The sequence below is a fragment of the Phodopus roborovskii genome, unplaced genomic scaffold, assembly GCF_943737965.1.
Source record: "Phodopus roborovskii unplaced genomic scaffold, PHOROB, whole genome shotgun sequence".
In the NCBI taxonomy this organism is placed as follows: domain Eukaryota; kingdom Metazoa; phylum Chordata; class Mammalia; order Rodentia; family Cricetidae; genus Phodopus; species Phodopus roborovskii.
This window is the reverse complement of record NW_026126434.1, coordinates 28,527,683-28,543,282: the sequence shown is the minus strand read 5'-3', so window position 1 is coordinate 28,543,282 and position 15,600 is coordinate 28,527,683.

Genomic DNA, 15,600 nt, shown 5'->3' with positions numbered 1-15,600 from the left:
CAGTCCAAAGTCCAACAGTTAGATGATCATGCTACAAGACCTGATGGCCCTTGACAGCAGGCCAGGGGGAAACCCGTGCCATCATTAAATTCTGTGTCTGCAACTGGCAAGTGGGCCAGTGTATCCTCATTCCACTAATATTTCTGTATCCAAATTAAACCGCTATCAAGTTCTGCCTAGGTTTTGATCATGGTCGGTCAACAGGCACCTCACAATATGGATGCAGCCCGGCCACTTTTGGTGTGCAGTTTAGATGTAAATATGATGTTTTTGCATATGAGGTTTTGATATCCCAGTGATAACTTCCTCTTCCAGATTCCCATATGATGGATGCTGGTATTAAAGATATTCACTATCATGCCTCACAAAACATGCATTTAATTCTATGTGTGTGTGCACTGTGTGTTCATGTGAGTGCACTGTGTATGCAGTTGTGTGTGTTCACCTGTCACCTGTGTGTCCCTCCTAAAGCTCTACCCTAGCTTTTTTTTTTTTTTTAATTTGTTTTGTTGAGACAGGGTCTCTCTGTATATCCCTGGCTGTCCAGGAACTTACTCTGTAGACCAGGCTGGCCTTGAACTCAGAGATCCTCCTGCCTCTTCTGCCTGAATGTTGGGATTAAAGGCATGCACCTCCATGCTGGGCTCCTTTCAAAATGGGTCTCCTGGTGAATCTGGGATCACCAATTCCGTTAGACTGACCAGCAAGTCCTGGAGAACATCCATCTCCATCATGACTTCCTGAGAGCTGCTGTTTGTACTGTGGATTGAACTCAGGTCCTCATGTTGCAGAATCAGCACTTAACCCACTGGACTTTCTTCCCAGCCCCAGTAGATATGTCAAGTGACAATGTCAAAACAGCAACTAATTTCACTCAAAGTCTGCTGTGTACACAGCCCTTTCTTTTCCCCTGCTGGACACCTAGTTTGCATAGGATCTCCCCAGAAACTACTGCTAGTAATCAAGGGTGTGTCCTAACCCCCTGTGGGACCCTAGCAGCTCTCTGATTAGAATCCCACCTAAGACACCTGAGCAGCTACCCTACAATTCTCAGAACATGGACCAGGCTGCTGCTCCTTTCTGCCCATCCCTACAGACCTTCTCTAGCTAATGACTTCCAGGTGGCCAGGTCCCTTCCCTGGGGAAATGAGTTTTCAGGTTCAGAGGCATCAAAAGGGTAAGTGACCTCACATGTCCCCTGCTGCCTCATGGATTTGATTCCTCCTGCTTCACTGTCTCTCTGTGGCACTGAGGCTTGAGCTCTCCGCAGAGCCTTCTCTATGCTGTTGTCTGCCCATGGTGTCAATAACTCTTCTAATGAACTTCGCACCCTCCAACCATCCACTCCAGTCCTTAAACCTTTCTAATAATCTCATTATTGAGGGGGGAAAGTTTCCTAGAAATCCTTTGAGATGTAACTACAAAGCTACTAAAATGTCATACATATCTAATGTTAACATACTTAAGTGTGGCTCGAGAAGCCCACACCTGTACTCACAAGCAGGCATCTTTTCTGAAAGCCATTCTGTTCTTAACACACTCCATATTGGCTCCAGAGTTTCTTTTCTGAGATCAAGGATCCCGTTTCACCTGAGAGGAAGTCCCTAAACATTAAGGGGATCCTCAGGATATAGGTGACAGCTTGGAGGAGTCAAGTATTGCTACCTTTATCCCTCAGTCAGCCCTCCCCTGGATATCCCAGAATGTCAGTTAATGAATATTACATACCCTTGGGGTGGGGGTAATGAGAGGCCCTCCAGGGAGAAGCCAGCCCTGCTGTATGTGAATCCTGGTGTAGTCCTGCCATGTTGAATCTGTGCTGGCTTCCATCTGAAGCTGGGAGGAGGCATCTACAGCTGGCTCTTACGAGCCCACGTAAATCAGACTCCATGTGCTTGCTGTAGTACAGTCTGTCCAGGCTTCCTCTCCTTTACAGCTAGAATGATCTGACTTCCATAGTGCCTCTAGGACTCTCTAGGTCTCTCTTGTCAGTGTAGCCTTGTGTTCTTGAGTTGGAGCTCAGGTCTTTTGAGCCCTGGCAGCAGCCTGGCAGCCTTTCAGAACCTCCACACCCCCTTTTAATACTGTCCCTCATTGAGAACCCATCCAGCTAGCGCTGAGAACCCAAGGTAGGAAAAACCAACCTTCTGGTACCTTTGTTCTCTACCTCCACTTCCTGGGTCCTGGGTCAAGCACTGTGAGTGGGGAGCATAGTACAGGAAGTTGGGCAAACAGTCTCTCTAGGGGGAAGAGCAGCCCCTCTCACATTCTGGCAAGGATTAATGGCAGAGTATTCTATGGTGACCTCCACTGGAGCCTACTTTCACCCAGCCTGCATTGCTGCCCTCCCTGTCTCCACTCTTGCCCTCTCTACCTCTGCAATAAGCAATCCACAATTCCATGCAGTACAGCATCCTTGGGGTTCCTTGTCTCTCTCACAGCCACAGGCTGCCTGTCAATTAAGCCCTCCCATCTCCATCTTCAAGATAAAGTCAGGGGTCAGGCCACGCCTCACTACCCCTACCCCTTTTCTCCTGCTGGCTCTCACGGGGCTGGTCCACACCTCCTGAAGGGCTGCAGTGCTAACTGGTTCCTTAGCCCCTCACTTAGAGAAGGGGCACTGAAGGCCTCTATTGGACCTGGTTCCCATGTTCAGAGGCAAAGTCCAAGTCCTGGCCATGGTACCCAGCATCAGTGACAGGGCCCAGCCTCCTGCACCTCTGTCTCTCCTCCCCAGTCTCTCTGCTCTCTGCTCTGGCCACTATGTCCTATCTGTTGCTCAGCCACACCTCTCACATGCCCTCTTCCTCACCTTCCTATGACTGGGGTCCTCCATCCTCCTCTGGAAGGCCTTCCCAGCCATGCCTCGCCATACTGTTTCTTGGTCCTTATCTCCTGAGCCTTTTGGACAAGTTTTATTTGTGGCACATCTGCTCTCCCCCTACCCCCACCCCATAGTTCCAGGAGCTCAGAAGCTTCAGTTACTAAACTTAAGTCACTTACCTCAAGGGAAACTCTGAGGTGGCCTATTCCTAGCTGTCCCAAGAGTGGCTGCTCTGGTTATCCACGTTGGACTGGGAGAGGCTCCGCACTTGCATGCGGCTTTGAGGATGTCCACATAAGTGGGCCTAATATGAGCCTATTGTGAGCTGTCCAGTGTATGCCGGGTGCTGTATGAACCTAGTATAGAGCTGTCCAACGTGTGCCTGGTGTTGTGTGAGCCGAATACTGTGTGAGCCGGGTGAATATCAACTGTCCTGGCCCTTTAGGAGGGTGGCCTACCAGGGTATCTATCTCTCACACATCCTAGAAGGCCACATGTCACACACGCATGGTCCTGGAATCAGAGCTTATGGAGGACACGGGACCCATGGGCATGGGAAAGAATACAGCCCAGTAAACTGGATTTTATATAGTTCTCATACATTCACACCTTTCTCCTTGTTCCCCTGTCATTCTCCTACCACCAAGCACATTCATGTCTTCCCGGAAGTGGTGACCCTCCAGGTATGTATGTACATGTCTGAGAGAAACTCAGATGTCCTGGGAGAAACCTGCTCCTCTCTTGGTTAAAGCTCCTGTCACCTGCCACAGGAGCACCCACCTCTCATCCCAAGGCCACATGTATCAGGACCTCCTTGCACTGCTTGCATGGTATTTTAGAGAGATTTAAATACATTTCTCAACTTTTAAAATCAAGACATTATTCTCATAAGTCTAGTCTTGTGGTTTTGCTTAAAAAACAAGGAAGCAGCGAGGCCCACATATGTGGGCAGTAGTACAAAGGGGCCAAGTAGGGATGCTCGAGCTGGCCATAATCAGCTCTGTTCCCTGCAGCCTCACAGTCCTGGCTTTCCCTGCTCTTCACTCACATATCTCCCATGGCGGCCCCCAGGTGCCCACACACAATGGGCTTCTTTGCAATTTGGATTCCTGATCTTTTGGCATGAAGTCCCTGCTTCCTTTCCTTGGAGAACTACCTCTGCTCTGCTGCAGTCAGGATGCTTTATCTCTGTCAGCTGCTCTCCTCCACTCACACGGGCAGGTAGGCTCTCTTGCTGTTGTGCTCCTTCTCGGTACCTACATCTCTTTTTCCTTTTAAGCTCCTTTCAGGAGGGACCTTTTGGCGGGGACAATGGAAGTGTTCTGTATCTTGATGGAGGTGATGATCAACCTCCAGGAGTGACAACCTTTAAAGACACTGAACTGAAAACTTAAGTTGGGTATGTTTATTATTTCTTAAAGTTATACTTCTTCAGGTGAACTTCCACTAGAGTTCAGCCCAGGTCTGTCAGCTTCAGGAAGCTATCCTGGGTTCCTCATGGGGAGACAAGAGCCTTGTCTCTTGCCAGCTAGAATTTCAACACCTGTCCTCACTGCCTGCCAGTCTATGGGGCTCCTCAACCCTCTTACCTCCAGGAGTGCTGGGTATCCTGCTTCCAAATGCAGAAGACAGCCTGAGCCTAGAGTCTGGCCCTTTATTTGGTCTTTGGGGCAAGAAACTCCTGGGTTCAAATCCCACTTCCTGGCTGTGATATCAGGTATGTGACTTCCCTTTGAGCCTATGAGAAAAGCCAATGAGAGGTGTGAAGCTTAAAGGTCCTAATAGGGACATGCAGCATTACCATAGGCATCACTTTAAAAGGCTTCCCCAGCCAGGCTCTGGCCAAAGACTATTCTTGACTTAATGGAGTAAGTCTTTCTGTGTATCAGTTCTCTTCACTATGGATGAAGAAAGTGAGACACAGGGTGACTCAGTGCCTTGCCTAGGGCTGAGTTGTAGAGGAGGCAGCCTCGGCCACTCTTCTACACCCAACACACAGCAGCTGCTATTGGTATTATGTCATTGTTTCTCCTCCTGCCCCTCCTGCCCAACACCAGAACTGCCTCCAGTCTTGAAGGTCACAGCAACAGCTAATGGAAGCTGATAAAGCAGACCCTCACACCCTGTGTAGTATTTCTGGAACAGAGACCAGGCAGACAAAATGTCACTCACTTTTAGAAATCAGAGATCTTGCAGATCAGGCCAGAACCCATAGCCATACCCCCACAGGACCAGGTGCTTGCTTCTTGCTTAGTTGTTTTAAATCATCCAACCAACTACAACCGATTGCCAAGAGGGGGTGTGGCCACTCTATTGATTACATCACTTATTTGTGGCTTTCCCTCAGCTGCACACTTGCCTAAGGGATGTACTCATGCCACTTATATCACTAGACAGGGACATTGTCTTTAGTCAACAGCGAAACTTGCCCTTAGCATCAAATGTTTTTAACAACACCCAAGCATAGAGACCTTGGGAAGATGGCTCTTGGTGTAATGTACTGTGCTGCCCAACAACCAGAGAAAACCCTCTTTAGCATTTAACACAATGGCTCAATATATTGTATGCTGCAATGAAGCCAGGGACCCAACCTCCCAACTGGCTTAGAGCCCCATCATTACAGAGGGCTTCCAATGTGCTGCCAAGTGGTTAGCTCACCATGTGCTGGACATGAGAATCCTGGACACACTCTTAGCATTGGTTTGAAATCCAACCATGGGCCCAATTAGTTGTGCCTTCATTGATCAGTTAAGGCTTATTGCCACATATGCTGAGACGATCTTCACGTAGACAGTTTATCTCATGCTGCCATGGCAGCAGCGGTTGGTCCAGGGGCAGCCTTGTTACAGCGTAGGTGTGTATGATGCAAGTTTGAGGACATGAGGAGTTAGCGCCTGGCAACTTCCTGAAGCTGCAAATATGCAGACTCAGAACATTGAGGGCTTGCTTCCAGGCTCCAAGCCAAATGAAGAGTCCCTGTCAACACTCAGGTAGAAAAAGAAGGGAGGACCTCAAGCAACCTCCATGGAAGAAGAGAGGTATGGAGGCCAGATGTAACCAGGCTGAAAGAGGTGTTTGGTGCTACCAATGAAGATTTTGAGACTGCAACAGAGTCTTTTCCACCCAAGGCTGGGATTATTCAAACTCATTTAAATACACTTTGATCATAATGTCAATAAATTTAGAAGGAAAAAAAAAAAAAAAAAAAAAAAAAAAAAAAGAATAAGCCAGGTCCTACTAGCCAGTACATGCCAAGTCCTAGTGACAGGAGCCCAGCAGATTAATCATACAGATGGCTCTGCTTAATCCGCAAACATTTAGCTGATACTCATGAGGTGCCAGCCAGCATGTTGTTGGCACTAATGGGCAGAAAGAGACAGGGAAGGTGGAGGACACGTTGTAGCCTGGGGATGGAAAAGTGTCTGAGAAGGCTGGGGGTGTGTGGGGGCTGGGGGGAGCTGGTAAGGGAGACACAGCAGGCTCCACCTCTACCCCAGCTACCTAGGTTTTTGTTTCCCTCCTTTCTAGTCTATGATTTGAATATCAAGTTTGGTATCTCCTGTTAACCCATACTTAAGAAGTTGGTGAATCCCTCATCCTTTAAGTCCCTCCTCCCGTTCCCCACTGCTTTGTCAGAAGCCTCTGTGGCCAGGCAGAGACCTATGACCCACATTTCACCAAGGTGGGGACCCACAGGACGAACAACTTTTGGGATGAGGCATCTGTCTCCTTAGGTTGGCTGTGGCTGGAAGAATGGGGGGGGGTAGCATGGTGGTCCTGTTCCAAGGTGTCCTTTTTGTACAGCCACACGGTCTCCAGGGCTCACAGGGCTCTTCACGATCCTTCTCCACTTAGACTCCTGGGAGCTGGTGTGAAGTGGGACTTGGGTTTGTAGGTTCAGTCACCCTGGTGCTGTATGGAGAGAAAATGAAGCTTCGAGGGCATGAAATAAATTCAAAACCACTCTAGACAAAAATACCCCATGCGAAGACCTCCCCACAATGGTCCCTGGCCAAAGACAATTGGTTTACTTTCCCGCTATAGTACAACTAACTCTTCCCCTTCCTCCTCTTCCTTCCCCTCCCCTCCCTGGACCAAACTCAATGACTCTCTTCTGCAGTGCTCATGTTCCTTCAGTCAGACCTCCATCTGCATGGAGGCGTTCCTTCAGGGTTCTCACTGCCAATAACTTGCCGTCCTCTTCATCACGGCTCTCTGCCCTTCTGCCCTCCCGTTTCTTACAGTGCCTGTAACATGACCACCCTGTATAGGGTCACCCTGCCAGCCAGTCCACAGAGCGATGTGACTAAGGGCCCATGGTCCTTGCTTCTCACTGTGGGACTCCCATCCTGCCCTCCTCCACTGTGTTTCCCTTTCTGTTCTGGGTGGGCTGAGAAGCCAACTCCATTTCCCACAATCCTTAGAGTCCAGGTTGATTGGTCTCTTGCCAATCAAATCACAAGACACTTGTTTGGAATGGAGTTGTCCGATGATGTCAAATATTCGAGGGCAGTTTTCTAACCCTGCAACTTCTGACTGGGAGCTGCTGGAAGCTCAGCCAGTCAGTTTGTTTTTTAATCTTCTAGTGCTGTGTCAACTGCCTGTGGCCCTTTGTAAGTCCCTTTTGCCCAAGGAGGTGCCATGGGATTTCGTATCAGCAGTTGGGAAGTGTGATCCTTGCCTTACAGAATGGAGAAAAGAGGGGGGATCCTCCTGCTGTGGGGTCCTCCTGCTGTGCAGCCCTGGGCAGAGATGCTCTTATCTGCTTGGCCAGGCTGCAGAAACTTTTTTGGGAAGCCAATCCAAGCCTAGAAGCCCAGGACTCCCAGAGGGCATTGCACCATGAAAGCTGTTGCTACTTGTGTGATGCCAGGGCGTCCAGCAGGCAGCCCCTCAACCTTCAGTTGGACCCTTGCACTGCTCAGGACTCTAATGGGCCCTGTGAAGTTTAAGCAGAGAATGTGGGAGCAGTTTATAGAAGAGTTGGTAACATCCTCTTATTTGATTCCTGATGCCTTGCTGTAGATCAAGTGCCAAGAGATATATAGCCTCTCCTGCTATGAGTCTAGACACTTCCCTGGCTGTTGGCTCCAGAAGCACTCTGTGTCTGCTATGGTAGGAAACCACCTGCTTTATCAAAGTTGTGCTGCAGTTGCTGGCTCCCTCCCACTGCTTGTGCTGAAGAGCAGGCCCTCCACACATAACTTGGCTCCAAATTCAGGTCTTTCGTTGACACGTCTTAATTAGTGACCTTAAGCCATACCCAGAGCACCTTTCAAAAAAACTGTTAAAAATTTTGAACATTTTTCTAAGACATCAACACAAAAAATTCCAAGTCAGCCAGAAAACCCTGTCCTGATGTGGAAGAGGTTTGGGAGTTCAGGATCATGGTGAGCAAGATTGGAACCCAGGTCTCTGACCTGCAGCATCCCTAGCTTCAGCCCTGCATCCACAAAGCTCCCTTGGGAGGGTCGCACATCTTGAGCATCAGGTATTTCTGCCCCAAACTGTGAAGCCTTGTAGGATAGCCCCTTGAACTTTTTTTTTTCTCTCTTGCCCCAAGGTGCAGAGCGGGGTTGGAGTAGAACAGATGCTAACCCTGCATAGGCAAGTGTCTTGTCCCCACTCCCTTCCTTGGGAACAAATGGGAGACACAGGGATTTATGTCTCAAAATAGGCTAAGCCTTAATTCCTAGACCAGGGCAACAAGGATAAAGCTTCAGCTCCAGGAACCCCAGAGTGGCAAGCCCTCCCCAGAGGCGTGGAAGGCTCTGCAAAAGGCTTTCTTTTCATGCTTCCTGGTGTGGATGCCTTGCAGGTCATACTGCAACTGCAAAGATGGCTTCCAAAGCTCCAGGGACTGTGAACTTCCATGGCTTTGTCCTGTAGCCCCGCAGTTCCTCGAGAATTTATAGGCAGTTAATGGTTGCCAGGGAGAGACTTTCCTTCAGTACATGAGCTCTAGTAAATGCTCCTAAAATAGCCCCACACAATCCTAATTAAGAGAAGAGGGACTTGCCCAAGAAAACACCCTAATTCCACAGATAACAGGTAACATGACTCCAATCAGGTCCCATGTTCTGTCCTAGTATGGTAGGTGTCTGCCTAGAGTCCCCAGAAACTTCCAAAAGGGAGTAGGGGATCTTGGGAAAGAAACAGGAGAGAGAGAGATGAAGAATTAAATTTTGGTCATGAGTGCTCTGAGGCTCCCTCTCTGCCTTTTCCTCTCAGAGTTGGGAGGGCCCAAAATCTCAGGAAGAAGGCCCTTGGGGCTACCCATGCAAGGCAAAGGCACCTCCCTACCTTCTACAGCTGCCTGCTCTGGTTGGAGGCTAAGCACAGACAGCTGCTCAAGGCCTTGATCCCAAGTGATTTGACAGCACTCTTGATGATGGGGAAGAGCAGGTTTGAAGTGCTAGGAGGTAAGAAAGCTTGAGGTGGGACGAAAGTTCTCTGAGGGGGCATGTGTGCCTTTGGTGGACTCCTCTGGACCACCATAAAACCTGTCTCATCCCCTAGGAAGAACATCTTTTTTCATGCAAGCCACCTTCTATGCTACAAAGGGCACATAGCTCATGCACCTGACATGAACGGGGTACCCAGACTTCAGAAGAGAAATCCTGGTACAGATGCTTTGAGTGCATATAATGGGATGCATGGATTAACCTTGGCAACTAACTTCTCCTGTAGGACTGTGCAAGGCAAAGGAAAACTCTGGCTACCTAGCATCAGCACAAGGCAGTTGAGTCTGTAAGGGTGTTGCCTCAGTGACATCTGACCTGGCTGTGCCCTTCCTACCTCATTGCCTTGCCCCAGGATGTCTAATAGGAGATAGTGAGCTGAACACTGGCATTCATCTCTGCTTCCTGACTGTGAGTCCAGTGTGACCAGCTGCCTCATGCTAATGCCATGCCCTCCCATCCAAGAATGACTCTATCCCTTAGAACTGTAAGCCAAAACAAACCCTTCTCACATTGCTTCTTGTTGGGTGTTTTGTCACAGAAACAAGAAATGTAACTAAAAAGGTTGCACAATCTACACTCCCTTAGTCCCAGCATCCCAGAAAGGGACAGGAATATAAAGACCCAGACAAAAGCTTGAGGTGTCCTAGGGTGTCCAACCTTTTGGTGTCTATGGGTCACACTGAACCAAAAATTGTCTTGTACTCTGTGTTTAATAATGATCATCAAACAGCATTCAAATTATTTGTAAAACAAATACACAAATGTCCCACAGGACTTGGATAGCCAGCAAACCGAAGCCTGATGTACATGCCATATGTTTGGATGTGATCTTCTGTTGTGCTGGTCGCAGCCCATGAAATTGATTTCACTACCCACCATTGTCCTCATCTTGCTATGTGGAGAGGATCCCTTTGGGGCCACCCCTTACCCCAGGATTGTGTCAGGGTGACCATGAGAAGCCACTTGTTCTATATGCTTAGAACAAAGCAGGGCAAAGATAGTGGGCCATCTGTGACCTGCCCACTGGGAAGAAACAGCTCCTGCAAAGCTGGCAACAAACAAGCAGGACAGGACCGTCTGCCTCAAGAAGAGACACCTCTTGAAGCATCCAGGAGGCCTCTTTACTTCCTTCTTACTCTCTCCCTCATTCCCACTTCTCATAGCCCACTTCCTTAGTCTCTACTTTAGCAGCCAAAATTGACCTCTGTGTCTAGAGCTTCCCTTCCCTGTTCACCACCTGGCTGAACCCCATTCCAGCTCCAGCCATGGGTGCTAGTCCTTGCTGGCCCTGTCAGAGCTGAGAACCCATAGTTGGTGATGTTTGAGGGCTTCTAGTAGAGCCTCTTGGTGAGATGCCCAACAGCTGCCCCTTTGGTCCTGGGATGTCTTGTCTCTGATTTTTTTCTTTGGATGCTTTCTAGAGCAGAATCTATCCCCAGTATGTCATTTTCATTATGTGAGGACCAGCATTCAGTTTCAGCAATGGAAATGTCAACTGTAATTATTTTCAAGGAGTCTTGATGGCTCTGGGAATAAATCAATATAAATAATGGTTTCATAAACTCTGAATCATATTTCTAATAGCATTATATATATAATTTTAATATTCAAAACAATTTTTCTTCACATCTTAGCAATTAGTTGTTGTCAAGTGTTCATTTTTTGTTTTGTTTCTCTGAGTTGTCAGCTCAGAGCCTGGGGCTAGGAACGTGATACATTAGCATCAGGGCTGTGTTCATGATCCTCAAATCATGCTTAGCTTTACTGCCCAAACAGGTCAGGCTTGGCCTGACATAATGTATCTTACCCAGAAGACTGTCCCCACACTCCCAGTTCTAGATACTTTACACCCCAACACACAACTGGCCCCTCCTACACACACCCTATGCTCACTGTCCCTAGCTACAACCACTTCAGCAGCAAGCCAGCAACTCAGTGACTCTGGGTGGTTTGTCTGCTTGTGCCACTCTCTTTCAACACTAACTGTGACCAAGGGCAGGTATCATGAATGGGACATCAAGCTGTGTTTGGTGCAAGTTGCAGAGAGTGATTGCCATAGATTTGAACAGAAAAAAAAAAAAAGGTGAAATAACACCAGACAGCAGAAGCAATTGTCCTTCAAACTCTGTTGTAGAGCTATTCCAGGTGATGTCCTAGTAACCCCAAAAGACTTCACCCCAAGGTTTGCTTGGGAGCTCTCAGACATTACTCTTCTGGCCAGCAAACCCACAAAGGTGTATGGGAGATTGAGTATCTGTGTTTTGGTATCTCTGCTCAACACAGAACAGAGTCGGGTACCCAACATGAGGTCTTTTCAATGATGCTGAGAATCGCCAAGAACCAAAAGTTCTCTGTAGCTACAGGCTCCGTGTCTGGCTGCCATATCCCTAACAGCTGCTATGGGGTGGGCATTACCTTCCATAAAGAACTTCCCAGATGCTCAAATCCTGCAATTTACTTTCTGTTCAAGCAAGGAGACAATGGGGCTAACAGGAGGCATCTTGGGTCCCTGGGGCAGTTCTGTTTCTGTGGGAGCACATCACTGAACTTGGGTTTAAAAACTGGCCTCTTGGGAAGATTACAGTTCATGGCCCAGTGCCAAGGTCTAGGCCCTTTGGAGCCACTGGGTTGGCTTTTGCCTCAGCTGCTGCTGATCCTACCTAAGACCCTGAGCCTATAGCAAGCTTAAGAAGGTCTTGGAAATCATTTCCATTAAGGCTTTAGTGCAATGTCTTGTTTATACAAGTGATGCTTCGTTGGTATTCTCCTAAAGACACTGGGGCAGAGTTCCCCATTGTGTTCTGCTCAGTCTTGGGAACCTAATAGTTCCCACTATGGGGTAGATAATGAATGGATGGATGGATAAATGAATAAATGATTAAAGAGCCTAACCCCCTAGTCCAAGAGGTAGGTCTGAGAATCTCAGTAAGGATTGGGAATCAATGAATCATGTATATATGGAAAGTCTGTGACTAGATTATTCTTTCTTTGTGAGATGTGGGGGAGGGGTAAACATTGAGGAAGAGAAGGGGGTGGTAAGGTAACTTCCCAGGTGCCTCTCTGGGAAGGGTATCTGAAGATGTCCCAAGAGACAGGACTGGATACAAAACGAGAGAGCAAAAGATGAAAATCTACCAAACTCTGTGCTCTTTATTCAACGGGATCTAACAAAGGCATCAAATTGTTGTCCCCTTATGCCAGAAGAGGAAGGTGAGGACTCTGAAGTCCTTCTTTCCAATTTCATTCCTTCTAACAAGAAGACAAACACTTCTCCAGTTGAGTTGTCACGTGGTCACTGTGCCAAGAGCTATCGATTCATATTGTTCCTGAACAAGATCTCCAGACATGATCTCTGTACCCCATAGGTCATGTCTGCAATGTCCAGGCGAGCACATATGCTGCACTAGACAATGTTTGCCATCCCCACTGCCCTCCCTGAGAAGTGTCTTCCAACAGCTGTACCAGTCCAACCCCCTCTCCTTTACCTCTGGCCCCAGCACTAGTGAAGTGTGGGCTCCCAAGCCCCCCCAGACCTCTCCACCCAAGCTCATGCAGACATAGAAGCTTCCAGTGAGGTGTGACTAGATTGCAGGGTCTAGAGGGAGAGGAGATGAAGGAGTCCATAAAAAGAAATGGGGCACAGAGGGAGAGGGGTCAGTGGGCTGGAGGTGAGGCCAGGCAGTCTGCAAGGACGGTTTTCTTCTGAGCTGGACTGAGAAAGAAGCCAAGATGGGATGGGAGTAAGGAGAGTTGGAAGGGCTGCTTGGACCCAGAGACAAGGCCCTCAGCTCCCTGCTGTGTTTTCTTTTACAGGGGATGCTGCTAGGGCCAGCACTTCTTCTCAGGGAGCTAGGCCTAGCTTGGAGGGATTGCTGGGAAGTTCCCAGAATGGGATTGGGGGATAGGGAGTGAGGAACTGGCCTGTGGCCCAGAGTAGTTACAAGTACTCCAAAGACAGACACCCTTCCCTCCTGCCAGCACCTGCTGATTGTGCAGAGGGGTGCCTGGATCAGAGTCATGTGAGCCCCCAACCCCTCTGTGTGAACACCAGCCATCCATCCATCCATCCATCTCAACTTGGAATTCTGGTGGCTCTTGGAGTCTCCTAGAGCTGCCCAGTTCCAGGCAGGCCATAGGGTGGTCATGCTAAGTTGTACTTCCCCCAGGATGAAGGAAGGCATTTGTAAGCTGGTGGAGATCCTGCCATCTCAGGCTGTCACTGGGCCATTCCCTCCTCTGTAGAGGAGGGCTGGGACTACAGCAATGAGAGAAGTTGGGGTGCCCCCTCCCCTCCTTGGTCAGTCTTGCCTACTGAGGCACCCTTGCTTGAGGACACCTTTCAGATGCTAGCCATCCCTCTCCTTTGCCTCTGCAGCCACCGCCCTCACCCAAAAGCCTGCAATGGGGTTCTCTTCCCCTCCACCCCCACTCTAAGGCACTAGAGACACTAGGATACGGCTGTGCCCATCATCAAGGGCCTGCTTACAGATCCTGCCTCCTTTGGCCCAAGATCTGTGCCCATTCAGCCCCAGCACCACCATGGGGCAGCCCTGAGATGGAGCTGTTCTGGCAAATCCTACCTAGAGCCACACGCCAGGTGCCCTTGAGAGTGTCTCTGGTCAGTTCCCCCCTGGGGTTAGATCATGAGCACCCACCTGGTGCTCTTCTCTGACCTCCACTTCCCACCCTCCAACCCCCAACTAAGTCCTAACTCCATCACCCCCTTTCTCCCAAGAAAAAGCATGTCCAAAAGGAGAGATGTCAATCTCGGCAATTTAACATATTCGTGAGAGATGCAGCAGTTATGAGTGGGCTTCGAACAGAACTCGAAACCTCCCTGCTAGGGCCACTTTTTCTGCCTGATTGGAATTCATAGAACCAGCTATCTTGAGTTAGGATTCTGAGGGTGTGGCTCCAAAGCCAGGGACCTCCCTGTTTCCTTTGACCCCCAGTGAGTCCCTCCTGCCTGGAGGCCTGACTTCCCTTATCCATGAAGTCAGCAGCAGCTCTCTTACTTGTCAACCCCCTGCTCTTTGTTGACAATCTGTTTATGTGGGAGGTGATGGGGAAGTAGCACCCCTTTATGTCCCATGGTGACTTGGCTGAGGTTGTGGCACCAGTGTGTGTGTGACATGTCCCTGCCTGGGACACAGAGCTCAAGAGCCTTCTGCTCCTACCTCCAAGGTTGTGGAAGAAATCCCAGATGCTCAGGGGCAAGGCCCTAGTAGATACTCAGATACTGCCTGCATATGCTCAGTAGAACTAGCTGCCAAGACTGGCCCCTGTCTTCTTGGAACGGGGTGGGGGGGGTGTCACACTATGCCCTCCTCATGGCTCAGCTTCTGCCTGGGCTTCCTGCAGAGAGACAAGTGTTTTGAGGAAGGATCAGGGGGCTCCACAGACCTCACAGAGGAGATGGGCCTCTAAGTGACCCTTCCTCGGATCAGGGTGTCCTGAGGATGTATGTATGGGGAGCGATGGGTAACACCCCCAGCAAAAGTGGGGTGCTCCCTGGGTGTTAGATGGCTAGTTGAAAGGCTAGCACCAAGGGTGTCTTTATGGCTGTTGACATTCCCTGTTTGTCCCTTATTTGGCTCAGCTGACTCTGGGACAGATGTCACAGGTCCACACAGCACTTTTCCACTCATCTAAGACTCAAAGAAAGACAGCTTAAAGTAACAGAGAAGCCATGTTTGTTAACAGTCTCTTTGGTCCTTTCACTGAGGTCCTGAGCCCTGTGTGTGGGCCACGGGGTCTGTGGGGTGGCACAAGGGGACAGGGAGAGCTCCTCTATGCACAGACTACCATGCTTTTTTCCTATGGGACTCAACTAAGAGGCCAAGGAGAAGAGACCAAAGGAAGTATGCTCTGGGTGGGCAGGGCAACAGGGCAGCTCTGTATGCATGTAGGAGGGTTGTTTAGCAAAACAGCCCCTCCTGCTTCCTAGCAGGAGGAAGCAGGTAGCAGGTAAGGGGTGCCTCTTTCCAGGACCAGCCATCCCCAGGGCCCCTGGTGCTAGGCTTGGCCTGCTGCAGCAGCTCTGGGTATATAGGTATGCAGCTCAGTGAATGTTAACTCTCAAAATCACAGAGTTCAGTGCTTCTTAATAACTCCATAGAGATGAAGCCTCTCAGATAAGCTTTTCTCAGTGTCTTATCAGATCATCCATCCATCCATCCATCCATCCATCCATCCATCCATCCAAGCAGTTGCCAAGGTGGGTAATATATCTCCATTTTACAGTGAGGACATGGGCTTAAAGAGGAGACAGGCTAGGAGGCCTGTGTGCTAATGGGGGAGGTCAGCATGGGT